The sequence below is a fragment of the Eulemur rufifrons genome, chromosome 30 (genome assembly GCF_041146395.1).
Source record: "Eulemur rufifrons isolate Redbay chromosome 30, OSU_ERuf_1, whole genome shotgun sequence".
NCBI classification, from domain to species: Eukaryota; Metazoa; Chordata; class Mammalia; order Primates; family Lemuridae; genus Eulemur; species Eulemur rufifrons.
In genome coordinates this window covers 103,925,192-103,944,210 of record NC_091012.1, presented here as the reverse complement: position 1 = coordinate 103,944,210, position 19,019 = coordinate 103,925,192, and the positions used below count along the sequence as shown (strand labels likewise).

Genomic DNA, 19,019 nt, shown 5'->3' with positions numbered 1-19,019 from the left:
TACTTTTCTGTATTATGTTATATTTCAATAAGGATTTAAAAACTATACAATATACCAGGCAAATGTAAGAAAAATGAAAGCAGGTCTGAAAATATAATTATCAAGGTGGAAATTAAGGTCCAAAGCACACAACAGATTAGCAAAAAAGGGGGGCCTCTTTTAATAATAAAATAATCAATAAAGTAGTACTAACTGGCATAAATCTTTATGGTCATTCAACACATGCAAATAAAACCAGCACGAATGCATGGAACCACATGAAGTCTTAGTGCCTTTTTAAAATGGCAAATTTGAACTATTTTCTTTTCTCTGATTTTTGGTCTTTACCAAATGCTGGAGAGGATGCAGAGAAACCAGATCTCTCATACATTGCCAGTGGGAATGTAAAGTGGTATAGCCACTCTGGAAAATAGTTTGGCAACTACTTTAAAAACCAAAATAGTTATCACATGACCCAGCAATTGCACTTTTGGGCATTCATCCCAGAGAAATTAAATCTTATGTTTATACAAAAACCTGTACAAGATTATTCACTGCAGCTTCATTTCTAATAGTCTAAAACTGGAAACAAGCAAACTGGCCCCCAATGGTTAAACAAACTATAGTGCATCTGTAATATGGAATACTACTCAGCAATAAAAAGAAATGAACTATTGTTACTGGCAATAATTTGGACAGTTTTCAAGGACATTATGCTGAGGTAAAAAAAAACAATCTCAAAAGGTCATAAACTGTATGGTTCCATTTATATAACACTCACAAAATGACAAAATGATAGAGGTGGAGAAAAATGACTGCTTGCAGGGGTTAGGGATGGTGGGGGGGGTAAAGATGACAAAGGGGTGATAGTTCTGTATATTGATTGTGGTGGTCATTACATGAATCTACACACATGACAAAATGACACAGAACTATGCACACACCTTGTACCAATGTCAAATTCCAAACTTTTATATTGTATTATGATTTTATAAGATGTAACCATTGGGAAAAACTGGGTGAGGGTAGATAGGACCTCTCTGCACTATGCTTGCAACTTCTTATAATTTGTTTGCAACTTCCCGTGAATCTATAATTATTTCAAAATAAAAGTTTAAGAAAATCATAATTATGCCAGGAAATTTTATTGTATCTCTTCTATAATATGATGGATCAAGTAGATAAAAAAACAAGATTTTTTTTTTTTTGAGACAGAGTCTCATTTTGTTGCCCAGGCTAGAGTGAGTGCCGTGGTGTCAGCCTAGCTCACAGCAACCTCAAACTCCTGAGCTCAAGGGATCCTCCTGTCTCAGCCTCCCGAGTAGCTGGGACTACAGGCGTGCACCACCATGCCCGGCTAATTTTTCTATATATATATTTTTAGTTGTCCATATAATTTCTTTCTATTTTTAGTAGAGACGGGGTCTCGCTCTTGCTCAGGCTGGTCTCGAACTCCTGACCTTGAGCGATCCACCCGCCTCGGCCTCCCAGAGTGCTAGGATTACAGGCGTGAGCCACCGCGCCCGGCCAAAAAACAAGATTTGAAAAATATCATGAACAAGCTAGATTTAAGACACATAACTTTACTATGCCCAATGAATATACTATGGCATAGTTGACAAAATTTTTTTCAAATTGTATAACTTGGACTCAAAGAAAAAAATCTTGATACATTTTAAAAATTAGACTTTTGGCAGGCTATCTCGACTATAATCCTGTAAAATCATAAATATATAATAAAAAGATAATCAAACTACCAAACCCAGTTTTCAACTAAGAAATATTCTCTAAACATGTCAGAATTAAAGATGGAATTTGATAACAAAATTATAGACTTCATACCAAATTTTGAGACATTGCTAAAGCTATATTTAAAGAATATTTTAGTCTAAATTTTTTTTAATATTTAAAAAGGAAAGCTAAAGATAAATGAACTAAGTGTTCAACCTAGGAAATTAGAAAGGGACAGCAAAATAATTATGAGAAACCCAATCAAGGTAAAAGAGAAAGGAAAAAATTACAAATATATACATACACACTTATCACACTCATGAACACAATTTTAGGATGACAAAAGGAACTACTGTCACAGGTGTGGAAGTGATTAAAGTAAATTAATGAAGCATTATGTGCAGCTCGATGAAAATATAAAATCCCTAGCAAACATAAATTACCAAAATTAATCTCCCCAAAATAGAAATCTATAAAGATCAATAATCAGAGAAAAGAAAATAGTTAAAATTTATCATTTTTGAAAGGCAACAATTCTAAATGTGTTTATAGCTGAATTTTAAAGAAGATAATGTCTATGCCATTTTAACACATAAAAAATAGAAATCTCCTGAATTCCTTTAAAAAACTGGCTTAACCTTAATACCAACACTTGTTAAATATAGTATAAAACAGGAAAACTATAAGCAATTTTCTTACAGTGGCAAAAATTTTAAGTAAAATATTATTAACTCAAATCCAATCATGACCCATAACAAAAACTGCCCTTGACCACACAGAATTCTTCCAGGAAGGCAAGGATAGATCCACATTACACATCAATATAATTCATTACAACAATTAAGGAGAATAACACCATAAGGCTATTAACATCAAAAAGGCATCTGACAAAAAAAAAAAAAAATCCAGGCATGACAGTTCACATCTGTAATCCCAGCACTTTGGGAGGCCCAGGTGGGAGGATCACTTGAGGCCAAGAGTTCCAGACCAGCCTGAGCAACAGGGTGACAACTTCCCCCCCCACTGTCTCTACAAAAAAAAAGGCATCTGACACAATTCAGGAGCCATTTCTAATAAAAATACAAATCATAATAGGAACATAGAAAAACTATAAGGATTAGACCATCAAGACACCCACAGAATGAGAGAAAATATATGCCAATCACATATGTGACAAGGGACTTGTATCCAGAATATGTAAAGAACTCTTACAATTCAAAAATACAAAGACAAATAATCCAATTTAAAAATAGGCAAAGGATTTTGAATAGATATTTCTCCAAAGATGATATAAAAATGGCCAATAAGTACAGGAAAAGATGCTCAACTATCAGTAGTTAGTGGAGAAATGGAAAACAAAACCACAATGAGAGGCCAGGCGTGGTGGCTCACATCTGTAATCCTAGCACTTTGGGAGGCTGAGGCGGGGAGGATCACTAGAGGTCAGGGGTTGGAGAATAGCCTGAACAAGAGGGAGACACTGTCTCTACAAAAAAATAGAAAAATTAGCCGGGCATGGTGGCACACACCTGTAGTCTCAGCTACTCAGGAGGCTGAGGCAGGAGGATCACTTGATCCCAGGAGTTGAAGGCTGCAGTGAACTGATGATGCCACTGCACTCTAGTCCAGGTAACAGAGTGAGACCCTGTCTCAACAACAACAACAACAAAAATACCACAATGAGATACCACTTCATACCTCCTAGGAAGGCTAGAATAAAAGAAGACAGATGATGTGTCAGTAAGGAAGTAACAAATTAGAACCCTTACATACTGCTGGGATATAAAGTGATGCAGCCATTTTTGGAAAACAGTTTGGCAATTCTTCAAAATGTTACACATAGAGGTACCACGTGATCCAGTGAAGGAATTAAAAATATACCACTCTGGTGTATTGACTATTTTGAGTTAAAGGCACTTGAAAAACAGCAGGTGCAAGGTCATACTGACCTTCTTTCTCTTTCTTAAAAGCAAGAGATAACATTCCCATGTGAAAGATTCCCTCCTTCTACTAGAAGGAAAGCAACATTCTTATCATCAAGGAAGGGAAGTAGAGACCAAGAGAATTCTGTACAAACCCTTTTAAAATAACTCTTATATTTTAGGCTTCCTATCTAATTTAGTTGCTTTTTCACAACTTACTATTCTTTGTCCAATCCAATATATAAGTGATTGACTCTAACTATTCTTTGGGTCTTTATTTTTTTACGAAGTCTCCTGTGCCACATAACTTGTATTAAATACATTTTGTGTGATTTTCTCTGTTGATCTGTCCTCTATCAATTTAATTGTCAGGCCCAGCCAAACAGAAACCCTAAAGGAGAAGAAGTAAAATTCTGCCTCACTCCCTCACACCAGCAATTCCACTCCTGGCTATCCACCCAAGAGAAATGAAAACATATGTCCATAGAAAAACTCATACACAAATGCTCATAGCAGCATTATTCATAATAGCTAAAAAGTAGAAACAACCCAAATGTACATCTGATGAATGGATAAATAAAATGTGGTATATCCATACAATGAAATGTTATTCAGTAATAAGAAGGAGTGAAGTACTTTTAAAATACTTAAACTCAGAAACAGTAGAATGGTGGCTGCCAGGGGCTGAAAGGAGGGAGAAATGGGAAGTTGCTGTTCAATGGGTATAAGGTTTCAGGAATACAAGATGAATAAGTTCTAGAGATCTTCTGTACATTGCGCCTATAATTAACAGTATCGTGTACTTAAAAATTTGTTAAGGGGGTAGATTTCATGTTAAATATTCTTACCACAATAAAAATAATAATAAAATGAATGAAATCGTGATACATGCTATAACATGGATGAACTCTGAAAACATTATGTTAAGTGAAAGAAGACCATCATAAAAAACCACATATTTTATAATTCCATTCATATAAAATGTGTAGAATAGACAAATCTATAGAGACAGGAAGTAAATTAGTGGTTGCCTGTGGTTAGAATAAGGGGTGGGAATGAGGAATGATTGCTAATGGGTACAGTGTCTCATTTTTGGGTGATGAAATACTCTAAAATTATACTGTGGTGATGGCTGCACAATTCTGAGAATATACTAAAAACCGCTGAACTGTAATCTTTAAATGGGTAAATTTTATGATAGGTGAATTATATCAATAAAGCTGTTAGGAAAAAAAAGATCATAGCTAGTAAGCAGCAAGCAGGATTTCAAACTCAGTATCTGGCAAGAGGTAGGTGCTCAAAAAATGTTTGTTGAATGGATGAATGAATAAATAAATAGCTTTCATTTTCAAATAAGACATGTCTAAGTTATACTCAGTAACATGAGCAAGAAGATAGCAATACCCTATATCAAGTATCACTCAACATTGTTCCGAAGTCTCTAGCTAATGTGATAGAAGATGAGGTGATCAGAATAATATCTAAAAGGAAGAGAGAATATCATTTTTAATTGGATGTAATATGATATCTAAGAAAAGAGGCTATAAAAAGCAACTAGAATTCATATGAGAATTTGATAATTGGATTGGATAAGCAATAGAAATTAGAAAATCAATAGATTTCCCCTATGCAAACAGAAAAAAAAGCTATTCACAATGATGACAAAAACAAAGATAAAATATCTAAGAATGAACTTTAAAAAAAGGCATTGGACCTATAAGAAGAATATTATCAACTATAATTTTTAAGGGGCCGGGCGTGGTGGCTCATGCCTGTAATTCTAGCACTCTGGGAGGCCGAGGTGGGAGGATCGCTCGAGGTCAGGAGTTCGAGACCAACCTGAGCAACAGCGAGACCCCGTCTCTACTAAAAAATAGAAAGAAATTATCTGGCCAACTAAAAATATATATAGAAAAAATTAGCTGGGCGTGGTGGCGCATGCCTGTAGTCCCAGCTACTCGAGAGGCTGAGGCAGTAGGATCGCTTAAGCCCAGGAGTTTGAGGTTGCTGTGAGCTAGGCTGACGCCACGGCACTCTAGCCTGGGCAGAGTGAGACTCTGTCTCAAAAAAAAAAAAAAAGAAAAAAAAAACAAATATAATTTTTAATGGTTATTTTTGAAACTAGATAAAATGATTTTAACATTCATATGGAAGAATAAATGCTCAACAATATTAAAGAAAACCACACAAAAGAACAGTGAGGGAGACAAGCACTATTTGATATCAAAACTATTTCTAAAGTCAATAAAATTATTTAAAAAGGAGTAGACACATATATCAGAAGAATACATAGAGTTCAGAAATAAAACAATATACATTTGGGGATTTATGTGACAAGAGTGGCATTTAATTGAATTAGAAAAGGATATTCATTTAATGATTGGTGCTGGCAAACTGTCTATCCAAATTGAAAATACAAAATGACCTCATCTCTTACCACACATCAAAATAAATTCCAGTTGGATTAAAAATTAACTTTAAAAATTAAAACAAATATATTAAAATAAATTTAAGGCCAGGCATGGTAGCTCACGCCTGTAATCCTAGCACATTGAGAGGCCAAGTTGGGAGGATCTCTTGAGGCTGGGAGTTCAAGACCAGCTTGAGCAAGATAGTGAGACCACCCATCTCTACAGAAATTAAAAAATTAGCTGGGCATGGTGGCACGCGCCTATAGTCCCAGCTGCTCAGGAGGCTGAGGCAAGAGCATAGCTTGAGCCTAGGTATTTGAGGTTGCAGTGAGCTATGATGACGCCACTGCACTCTAGTCCAGGCAACAGAGTGAGACCTTGTCTCAAAAATAAATATATAAAATAAACTTAAGTCATATATTTGTTTAAGCATGAAATGGGGAGAACTCACCAGGCAAGACAAGAAACTCAGAATCTGTAAGGGAAAAAGACAAACATACCTAATTAGATGATTATTTTTTCTAATTAAACATGAAGACACTTTTCAAAAGTCAAGATATAGAGATAAAGGAAATAGAGTTAAAACAAATGACAGGTTAATATTCACAAACTACTATGAAAGACAAATCACCTAAAGAAAAAAAGAACAAAGGATATGAAAAATTTTACAAATACATTTCAATGGCCAATAAATGTGAAAAGATGTTCAACGATTAGTTGTCAGGAAAACGCTCATCAAGGCAAACTAGGTACCCTTGTGTTTGGCCCTAAGAATTGGGCAAACAAAAAAAGCAACATCCAGTGTGGGAAAAGATTTTAGAATGAGACTTTTTATATGTTGTTGCTGGTGGGAGTTTCAATTTTATGTAAGTTTTGGAAAATAATTTGGTGGTATGTACTGAACTTAAAAACATTATTCCTGCACCTAATTATCACTCAGATGACATTCTCTGATCACAATTTAGAAATCAATAACAAAAATGTCAACATTTTGGGAAATCAAAATCTCTTATCAAAATACCTCAGGAATTAGAAAATCACAACAGAAATTAGAAAACATTAGAAGTAAACCATAGTGGAAATGCTACATATCAAAACTTGTGACACAGTGCTAAAGTGTTCTTAGAGAAAAATTCATAACCTTAATGCTTATACTATAAAAAAATGATTGAATAGTAATAAGATAAACATTCAGTTTAGGAATTTTAACATGAGAACAAAAGAAAACAAAAAAACAAAAAAGAAATAATGTCAAGGACAGAAACTAATAACAAAGAAAACAAAGATACAAGAGGACTGACAAAGTCAAAAGATTTTTGAAACAACCTCATTTCAGACCTAAAGACCACCTATCACTGACCCCAAGAAGTTGCACATCTGATTCTACAGAATTCCCCCCCCCCACTAGTCTCAAATAACTGCATCACTCACCCCACAGAAACCTTGGCCACCCAACCACTAAAGCCCATCCCACACCTCACAGACCTCCCTCACTCACCCTGCAGACCCCCATCACTCACTCCACGGACTCCCCATTACTCATCCTAGAGACCCTGCATCACTCACCCACAGACCCCACAAAACTCACCCTACAGGCCCATCACGCACTCCACTCCAGGGTCCCCATCACTTTCCCCACGGACCCCATCACTCACCCTCAAACCTGTCACTCACTCTCCGCACCTCTCTATAAATGACCACAGAGAAGCTCCATTACTCACCCTTCTGAGTACCATCACTGAGTACGAAATCCCTGTCATGACACCCCCATAACTATCTCTGTTTAACTGGCCTGGCCCTAAATCTGCCTCAGTTAAACTCCCAGAGCCTTAAGTCCTACAACTGTTTCAAGGGACCCCTGCGCGTCAGGACTTGATGTGCACATGCTCAGTGTCAACTTAGAAGCGGCCGCTCGCCCACGATCATTCCCGGTGCACTTACACCGTGTCGGTGCGTGCGTGTGCGTGTGTGCCAGAGGGGAGGCGCGCTTTCCAATTTTCTTTAGTGACTTTGTCAGGCGGGGAACATGGCTGTCCCCGTGGGAGTGTCTCTACGGGAGCCGCCATCTTGGAAGAGGGTATATTTCTGCCACAGAGTCCCCTCCTCGATGTTCCCCTGTCGGACTTCCCAGTGGCCGAGGCACCGGCCTGAGGACTGGTACTACCGAGCTTCCCCCCCTCGGCCGAAGCCTCCAGGGGTCAGTCACCTCCGAGGCCCCGGTGGGCGGGGCGCTTGGCTTGCTCAGCCCTTAAGGTGGCTCGGCCTCAGGCGGTCTCCCTAGGGGAGCCCCTGCTTCATTAAACGTCGTCCAGCCCCTCTGCCTCCCGCAACCGACCCACCCCCGTCCCCGCCGCACTCCTAGGTGGGACGCGGCGACCCTCTCCCGCGGTGGCCCGGACCCGGCGCCCGCGCCGTTCGGAGCCTACCGGGCGGCCCCTCTATGGAAAGCTCCGACCTGGGCCACGGCAAGGACCGGTCGGCTGGGGGGAAACACCCGGCGTCTCGGCTGTCACTGAACCCGTGCAGTCGCTGCGGGGGGGAGTCGTGCACGGGAGACTTAGGCCAGGAAGCGGAAGTCGCCGGCGGCGAGAGTTTAACCTCTGTGAGCGCCAGGGGTTGAAGTGATTCCGCGCCAGGGACCGAGGATATGTGCAGGAGTCATGGTGTGTGTGTGTGTGTGTGTGTGTGTGTGTGTGAGAGAGAGAGAGAGAGCGCGACATCAGTGGTGGGGCATCTTGGCTCGTTTTCAAAACCCAGTCATTAGCCTTTCTGATTTTCATGTATAAGTATTAAGGCTAAAGTTTTCTTCTGAAGATCCAAGTTTTAATTTGTTGTATTAATTTAGATTTGTCTGGTTTTCATTGGTTCGGTTTCAAGTGCTAATTTGTAACTTTTTCCTCCCTTTTGACCCTCGAATTATTGAGAAGTCCGTTGTCGAACTTGCAAAAATCCTCCGAGACTGAAAAGGCAGGGAGGGGAGTGGGTGTTTTATTCCTGCTTGTGCCAGGGAGAACACGAATGTGGGGAAGGAGCGGAGTTTTATTCTAGGGGAAGGAAACAAAGGCGGCCGAGTGCCAGCTTCGCGTTTGGTGGGCTTTGGTCAGCAAGGGGTGGGAATGCTGCCCAAAGGAGCTGTACACGATTTGACCCACCTCAGTCCGTTCCTCTTCTAGGAATCGATGACTCAAAGAAATTTAGAGGGCATGCAGAAAATGTTACAATTCCTGACACTACATTTCCTTTCCCTAAATGAACAAAAAGTTAATCCTTATGTCAGTGATTTTCACCTAAATTGCACTGTGGCCTGAGAATGTTGTTTGAGTAATGTAGAGTCTGAAATTTGATGAAACTTGCCTTAAGGCTCAAGTACCAGATTCCTTCCCCCAAAAGACTGTAACGTTTCCCAGTGCCGCCAGCAAAATATGAGTTCGCTAAGGCAAAATCCCCCTCCAGCACTGGATGTTGATACTCTAACTTTTGCTATTATGAGGGCTAGTCGAATTTAAATGCTTTAATTTGCATTTTTCTGACTACTTGTGCAATTGAGAATTTTTTTTTCCCTCTTTGTTGGCCATTTAGATTTCCTCTTTTGCAAATTTTCATATCCTTTGTCCAATTTTCTTTGGGGTGATTTGTCTTTTTCTTATCAGTTTGTACAAGCTCTTTGTACATTAAGGATATTAACCCTCTGTCAATTACATTGCATTATTTTTTTCCCCTAACTCTTTTTGTCCTTTGCATTTTATAGCTGCCCTTTAATATATGTCATTAACTTAATAAATAGCAGAAAAGGAGAGTCACACTCAATTGAGGTTTATTAAGCCAACATTTTGAGGACACTCCTGGGAAAAGCATAGCCCACAAAGTGTCTGTTGTGGACTGGACTCTCTGTAGAAGAGGTTGAGAACTTCGCATTTAAACAGTGAGGCAATTGATGGTATTCGTGCTCTATTTAGTGCTCAGAAAAATCCACATAAGATGAACATTTAAAAAGTGGGTAGAGGAAATAGTCAATGGTGGGTAGAAGAGTGATCCTATCTCTTCCTTGGTTTGCATCTGTGGAGATAAACTTGTAATCTGACATTTAAGAGTTTATTTAGGCTATAGTCCTAAGGTTATAATTGACAGTAATTAGAAAAATGTAGTCTCTGATCAGAAATGTCTAAGATTTCTTTTATGGCTTCTGTATATTCCATCTCTTGTGGTTCCCTTTCCCTATTCTAGGTAGTTCTAACAAGATAGTCTTAACATTTATTTTAATGTTTTTATTGTTTGAATTTTTTTCTACTTAAATCTTTAATCTAGTTGGAATTTCCTCTGGTGTATGGTATGAGATCAAGATCAAACTTTGTTTCTGCTGTGTCAAATAAAAACAAATCCAGACTTAGATAGGGAGAGACTTTCATTAGAAGGATTATTGCAATAGGGAGAATGCTGCCATTGCAGAAATCTGCAAGCTTCTTGAAACAAAACAGAAAAAGGCTTTTCTTGTCTAGGGTAAGGAGGAGGCAAGCAGAGATAAGCAGAATGTGTGGAGAGGAAGCTGCACAAATGAGGGGAAATGGCCAATGGAGTCTGCCAGGAAAGCATCTCACTGTGGTCAGCCTATTCCCAGGAGAAGCTAAGAGGGGAATGTGGGGGACAGTCCGCTTTTTTTAGTGTTCAGGCCTGGGGAAAAGCAGAGTTCAGGAACCTGAGGAAAGAGAGAAGCCTGGCTCAAGTCTGGCTAAAATGCATTTCACCCCGATTGATCAGTGGGGACAAGTAGTTTAGCTTATCACTTATGAGGCAAAGAATGGAAATTTGGAGGGTCTGTGTCTGGCTTTGTCATAGATAAACAAGGGAGCATCTGTGAGTTGTAAGTCATAGGGGAAGGGTGGTTCTTTGCAGTAAGCCATTTCCCAGAAAAGTCATTTTCCCCTTAAAAAGAATAAGGAGATCTCTTAGCCTTCACTGTTTACTAGAATTAGGTAAAACTCCGCATTGTCAGCTGGCACCATTTATGGAACACTCTGCCCTGTACCCACTGAATTAAATATTGCTTCTGTAATACAAGGTCACAAATATATGTAGCTTGACTTGAACTCTATTGTGTCTCTGTAATCTATTTGATTTCAAAGGATTTTTCTTCTTGCAAATTTATTTTCTAGGAATTCTCTAGTTTAAAATTATTTAATCAAGTTTCAAAATTAATGCCACCCCTTGCCCCCTTAAAAAACCCACAAAAAACAAAACAATTGTGATTCTGATTGGAATTGTACTTACGTTAATTTAATAGTTTGGGGAGATTTAATATTTTTATTACATTAAGCCTTTGTATCTAGGGATTTGATGTCTCCGTTTGCTTATATCTTGTCTTATATGCTGCAATGATATTTTATAGTTTCATCTTGTAAGTTCATCATCTTTTCTGGTTAAATTTACTTTTAGATATTTATAATATTTTTGTTGTTGAGACCTAGTTTTGCTAATTCCATGTGCTTACTGCTAATGTAAGAAGAAAGTACATATGTTTATAATTTTATTTTGTATCCAGCTCCTTATCAAAACTGCCTATGAATTTTGGTAGCATCTTAGTATAGTTTCTTAGGTTTTCTAATTATACAGTCATATCAAATATAGATAATATTCTCTCTCTTTTCTTTAATAGACAGGGTCTTGCCCTGTTGCCCAGGCTGGTGTGCATTGGCAGGATCATAGCTCACTGTGACTTTGAATTCCTGGGCTCAAGGGATCTTCCCAGTTTGGCCTCCCAAAGTGCTGGGATTACAGGTGTGAGCCACCATGCCTGGCCAGATAATATTTTCTATCCACCATTTGATACGATTATTTTTTTTTCACTGTTATTAGCTGTCTAATAGTGGCCACTGGAATCATCTGCTATTTAAATTTAAGTTAAATAAAATTTAAAATTCACTTTCTGGCTGGGCTCAGTGGCTTACACCTGTAATCCCAGTACTTTGGGAGACCGCAACAGGAGAATTGTCTGAGCCCAGGAGTTCGAGACCACACCGGGCAATATCGTGAGACCCTGTCACAGCAAAAAGTAAAAAAAATTAGCCAGGCATGGTGGCATGCACCTGTAATCCCAGCTATTTGGAAGGCTGAGGTGGGAGGATCACTTGAGCCCAGGAGTTGGAGGCTGCAGTGAGCTATGATCCAGCCACTGCACTCCAGCCTGGGCGACAGAGTGAGACCCTGTCTCTAAAATAAATGAATAAATAAATAAATAAAATTCAGTTTCTCAGTCGCCTAGCCACATTTCAAGTGCTTAGTAGCCATACACAGTTAGTGACTACTGTATTGGCTGGTGATAAATATAAAAACATTTCTATCATTGAAGGAAGTTGTATTGGACAATGCTGAGATAGAGCCTTCAAAATAATGTTGAGTGATAGATGTGGCTGAGAACATCCCTGTCTTGTTGCCAATGTTAATGGAAATGATTTAAACATTTTTACCATTTAGTATAAAGTTTTCTGGCAATTAAAAAAAAAATTTTTAAGCCAGGGTCTTGCTATGTTGCCCAGTCTGGAATGTAGTGGCTCTTCACAGGCACAACCCCAATGCTGATCAGCATGGGAATTTGACCTGCTCCATTTCTGACCTGGGCCAGTTCACCCCTCCTTAGGTAACCTGGTCGTCCCCTGCTCCCGGGAGGTCACCATATTGATGTCTGGTAATTTCTGGAAAGTGATGTTGTCAATTTTGAGTAGTTTCCTTCTATTGCTGGTTTATCTTGAATTTCTATTAATACAATGGCTACTGAATTATATCATATACTTTTTCTATGTTAATTGATAGCATTATGTAGCTTTTCTAAAGTATTGGTGTAATGAATTATGTTGATTGATTTACAAATATTAAACCATACTAGTACTCCTGGAATCATTTTAATGGTTATGGTATTTTTTTTTCTTGAGATATATCTGGCTTTGATTTCCTGATATTTTATTTAGAACTTTTTCATCCATATTCATGAAAGATTGTCTCTAGTTATCTTCTTTTCCAAGCAATATATTTCAGTTTGGGTATAAAGGTTATTCTTTTATAAAATAAATTGGGAAATAAACTGGTCTTTTATAGGAGAACCCAGTCCATTCAATTTATCAATGATATGCCTGATTTTGTGTCTTCTGTAGGACTGTGTTTCCTTTTTTCTACATTGTTGTTTCCTCCTTTTGACTTTCCTTATATTTGCTGGCCCTGTCAAGTTTCTGTTTATTCCCTTTCTCCCTCCCTTAGTAATTTGGAAGTTCAACTCTGCTTATCAGTTCTTCTGGTGGTATCTTTCCATTCCTTATAAGCATAATTCAAATTTTCTCTCTTGGTAGATTAAGCACACACATGGGCGCACACACACACACACACACACACACACAGATGCATTATTGGCCTTTACTCCTACTATCTCAGGAGAATGAACCATTTAGAATGTTTTTACTGCCTTATTGTATCCTCACCCCAAATTTCCATTCTCTTTTGAGGTAATTTCTTAAGAAATTGAAGGGATGCTGGGAACATGATGGCAGCAGCAGTTTTTTTCTAGTTTTTTTTTTTTTTTTTTTTTTTTGAGACAGAGTCTCGCTCTGTTGCTCGGGCTAGAGTGAGTGCCGTGGCATCAGCCTAGCTCACAGCAACCTCAAACTCCTGGGCTCAAGTGATCCTACTGCCTCAGCCTCCCAAGTAGCTGGGACTACAGGCCTGCGCCACCATGCCCAGCTAATTTTTTCTATATATTTCTAGTTGTCCAGATAATTTCTTTCTATTTTTAGTAGAGACGGGGTCTCGCTCTTGCTCAGGCTCGTCTCGAACTCCTGACCTTGAGCGATCCTCCCGCCTCGGCCTCCCAGAGTGCTAGGATTACAGGCTTGAGCCACTGCACCCAGCCAGCAGCATAGTTTTTAATCTCTCCTCATATCAACATACAAACATACAGGGCAACCAGATAGCAAAGTCAAAACCCACGGACAACATTTGCAATGAAACTAGCAGGCACAGTATCCGCAGTATGGTAGATTTTCTGCAGATATGGCTGCCAGCAATATTCCCAACCCTGTATGTGTTTGCCACCCCTCCCATGAGGGGAGTCTGTTTTTCTGTTCTTTATGTCTGGGCTGGCCTTATGTCCTGTTTGACCAATAAAGTATGGTAGAAATGGCATTTGGAGACTTCTGAGCACAGGCCTTAAGAGGCATTGAACTTCTGCTTTAGTGAGAGGGAAACCTAGACACACTGTAAAGAAGTCTGTGCTATCCTAAAGACAGAGGCCCTGGAGGATGAGACAAAGTAGAAGGAAACTACTTAAAATTGACAAAGAGGCCAGGTACATAACTGAAGCCCCAGCTGACAACTAGCACTGAGGTCCCAGTCATGTAATGACATCATCTTGCATCCTCTAGTTCCGTTCCAGCTGCCGCAGACATCACATGGAGAAGAAACAAGCCATCCCACTGAGCCCTGCCCAGATTTCTGACCCATAGAATCATGAACAATAACATCGTTATTATCTTAAACCACTAAGTTTTGGTGTGGTTTATTTACACAGCAATAGATAGCTGAAATATCCATGAGTATCAAAATACATGGGCGGAAACACACACACACACACACACACACACACACACAAAATACATGTGGGTGAGGACAAGTCACCAACAACCACAAGAACTGCATGGTCCAATTATCTGTATAGGAAAATGCAGAGGGAAGCAAGGGACATTTTTCAGACCTGAGAACAGGAGAATACCAAAACAGTCAATAGGCATGGCAGGCCAACTTGAATTCAGCAGCTGAGACTGAGAGGCATTTTGCACAATTTGGGAACAAATGAGTGTAATGGGTCTGCAGTAAGGTTGGACAGGGCTGGAGCAGACTAATTCCTATGAACCTTTTAGACGGTGCTTGGGGGTCCCCAAGACCAGCCTCAGGTTCAGTGATTCACTAGAAGGACTCAGAACTCAGCAAGCTGTTATACTAATGTCTACAATTTGTTAGAGCAAAAGGGTAGAGATTTAAGTCAACACAATGGAAAAGGGCACATAGGGCAGAGTCTAGGAGAAACGAGGAGCAAGCTTCCAGTTCTCCTCTCCCAGAGGAGTCATATGGTCAGTGCTCAATTCTCCCAGCAAGATGAGGGGTAACAGCACATGAAGTATTGCCAACCAGGGAAGCTCACCTGAGCTTTGGTGTCCATAGTTTTTATTTGGAGTCAGTCTCATAGGCATGACTGACCACCTGTGGGGCTGACCTTATTCAACCCCTCCAAAGTTCAGACTAATGCTGCATGGCCCAAGACCCCCACCATAAATCACTGTTTTACAATAAACTATCTGGCATGGCTCATGGACTCAAGTAAACAAAGAGTTCTTAACAGGCAGTATATTTCAAGGGTTTTCAGGTTATATCCCAGGAGGTGGGCAAGGGCCAAACCTTTCCTTGACATGTGCAAGGTTTAGACAACCCAGACTTCCTAAATTAATCCTTTGTTGTATGATGATCTACTAGGGCTCTCTTCTAGGACAGGGACCCACACTAAGGAGAAATTGCTGGGAGTGAAATTGAGCAGGAGCTAGGTGCACACATGCATATATATCTTATTATAAGTCACAATATTGCATGATGTTTTGAAATATGTATATGTTGTGGAATGGGCAAATCAAACTAATTAACATATACAAAACTTCAAATACTTATTTGTGATGGAAACACTTAAAATCTCTCGTAGCAATTTTGAAGTATATAATCAATACCTTATTAATTGTAGTCACCATATTGTATAATAATAGATCTCTTGAACTTAAGTATTCATTTCCTATGGCTGCTGTAAAAAAGTTACCTCAAACTTGGTGGCTTGGTAATCCCAGCACTTTGGGAGGCCAAGGCAAGAGGATCGCTTGAGGCCAGGAGTTTGAGGCCAGCCTGGACAATGTAGCAAGATCCCATCTTTACAAAAAAATTAAAAATTAGCCAGGTGTGGTGGCATGCACCTGTAACACCAGCTACTTGGGAGGCTGAGGCAGGAGGATCTCTTGAGCCCAGGAATTCGAGGTTACAGTGAGGTGTGGTTGTACCACTGTACTCCAGCCTGGGTGACAGAGCAAGACTCTGTCTCTAAACAACAACAACAACAACAACAACAACAACAGCAACTTGGTAGTCTAAAACAACAGAAATTCTTTCTCTCACAGTTATGGAGGCCAGACGTCTGAAATCAGTATCACTAGGCCAAAATCAAGTGTCAGCAGCCAGGTGCGGTGGCTCACGCCTGTAATCCTAGCACTCTGGGAGGCTGAGGCAGGAGGATCACTTAAGGTCAGGAGTTCAAGACCAGCCTGAGCAAGAGCAAGACCCTGTCTCTACTAAAAATAGAAAAAACTAGCCAGGTGTGGTGGTGCATGCCTGTAGTCTGATCTACTCAGGAGGCTGAGGCAGGAGGATCACTTGAGCCCAGGAATTTGAGGTTGCTGTGAGCTAGGCTGACACCATGGCATTCTAGCCTGGACAACAGGGTGATATTCTGTCTCAAAAAAAAAAAAAAAAGTGTCAGCAGAGCCCTACTTCCACCAGTGGCTGCCAGGATTCCTTAGCTTGTGGCCACATCACCCCCATCTCTGCCTCTGTAGTCACACTGTCTTCTCTTTTGTGTCATCTCCCTCTACCTTTCTCTTATAGGAATGATTATGATTGCATTTAGGGCTCATCTGGGTAATCCAGGTGATCTCCTCATCACAAAATACTTAATCACATCTGCAAAGTGCTTTTTTTTGCCACTAATATAGCATTCACAAGTTCTAGGAATTAACACATAAATATTTTTTGGAGAGCCATTATTCAACCTACCACAATCCACCCTGTGGTTCCCAAACATTGATGTCCATCCCACATATAAAATACATTCACCCTATCCTAACACCCTCAAAAGTGTCAACCCCATTACACCATCAACTCAAGTCCAAAATCTCATCTAAATACCATCAGCTCAGAAATCTCAGATCTCATCATGTAAATCAAATATGGTTAAGACTCTGAGTATGCCAACCCAGGGCAAAATTCCTCTCCATTTCTGGACCTGTGAAACAAGAAAATAAATTATCTTTTCCCAAAATGCAGTGGTGGTATAGGCATAGGATAACAGTTATAGACATTTCCATCCCAAAAGGGAGAAAATGGAAGGAATTAAGAAGCCATTGTTACCAAGCCACTTTGAAATACAGCAGGGCAGATTCCATTAGGTTTCAAGGCCTGAGAATGATCCTTGGTAGCCCAAAGATTGACCCTATGGACCCAAGACTCCATCCTTGGAGTCATTTGACCTTTTTATTGAAGGATAGCCCATGTTTGAAGGGCAGCTCAGTAGTTTTATCACCCCGTTTCCTGCCTGCAGAATCTTTGGAGGCTGACAGCCTTCCTTCATTTCATTTCATCTCTGTCCCTTTCAGTACAAGCTGGCAGTGTTTCTGCTGGTATGATATTCTCAAAAACCTTGTGGATCTCCTGTGTATATCATAGGGACTCATGCCATTAGGCAAGAGGGTCCTCCACAGATCTTTCCTTGTTAATCCCATCTCTATTACTGGCTTCTGCTGTAAAGATTGAGGGAATCCATGAATCACATGCCTAATGTCTTCAGTACTAGCAAAAGTTTGGCCACACTTTTGTCCTTCTCTCCAGAGCATGCTTTCCTAACAGCAAATATCCTAATTTTAGCATCTTTGGGAATCTAGATAGGCTGAGAATTACCCAAATCATCAAGTCCTGGTTCCTTTTTGCTTAGCAGTTCTTCCCTCAGTTTATCACTTTCCTTTAAAAGTTTACTATAAGCAGCAAGAAAAAAAGGCTCCATTTCAACATTTTGCTTGGAAATCTCCTTAGCTAACTATCCAAGTTTATTGCTTATAAGTCTGTTATTCACATAACTTTAGGACACAATTAAGCTAAGTTTTCTGTTACTTTATTAACAAGGATCCCCATTCCTACAGTTTCTAATAACATCATCCTCATTTGCTTCTGAGCCCTCACCAACAGCAACTTTAGTGGTCATATTTATACTAATATTCTGCTTATGATGATATATGTATTCTCTAAGATAACATAGACTTTCTCTACTATATTCCTTACTTCCTCTGAGCCCTCACCATCCATCAACTCAGAAATCTCAAATCTCATCAGGTAAATCAGATATGGGTGAGACTCTGAGTATGTTGAAGTCAGTGCCCTCAACATCCATATTTCTACCAACAGTCTGTTTTAGGCAATCTAGGTTTTTTATATCACGTTCCTTAACATTCTTCCAGCCTCTATTATCCAATTACCCTATTCCAAAGCCACTTCCACATTTTTAGGTATTTGTTACAGAAACACCCCACTTCTTGTACCAAACTCTGTATTAGTTTTCTATTGCTTTTTAAACAAATCACCACATATTTGGTGGCTTAAAATAACAGAAATTTATTTTTCACAATTCTAGAGACCAGAAGTCCAAAATCCATATCACTGGGCCAAGATGTTGGCAGGGCCATGCTCCCTCCATTTCTTGCCTCTTCCAGCTTCTGTTGGCTTGTGACCACATCACTCCAATCTCTGCCTCTGCAGTCCCATTTTCTTCTCCTCCTCTATTATATTTGTGTCATCTGCCCCTGACTCACTTTTATGAAGACAATTGTGATTGCATTTAAGGCTCACCCAGATAATCCAGGATAATATTCGCATCTCAAAATTCTTAATCACATCTGGAAAGTGTTCTTTTGCCATATGGTAACATTCACAGGTTCCAGGGATTATGGCATGGATTTCTTTTCTAGGGGCATTATTAAGCCTACTTCCGTAAGGGAACAGAATGTCCAGATAACAGTAGGGGAACAGAACCAAGAAATCTCAGAAACAAGCTTCCATAATTTTTAGCACTATGCAAAAACAGCAGAAGAGGGAGCTCTGACATTTGAAAAGCTACCCTGAACACCACCTCATTCCAAAA

At 39.6% G+C, this 19,019-nt stretch overlaps 1 protein-coding gene across 1 annotated transcript in view; it reads right to left on the bottom strand.

Moving 5' to 3' along the window:
• Nucleotides 1-8,566, bottom strand: part of ZNF41 (zinc finger protein 41) — a 35,763-nt gene extending 27,197 nt beyond the window's left edge. The window contains exons 1-2 of the mRNA XM_069462923.1: nt 8,499-8,566; nt 6,495-6,518 (exon numbers count right to left, since the gene is read on the bottom strand). The gene's annotated coding sequence lies outside the window, so the exon portion shown is untranslated. The remainder of the gene's footprint in view (nt 1-6,494; nt 6,519-8,498) is intronic.
• Between the last annotated feature and the right edge of the window lie 10,453 nt (nt 8,567-19,019).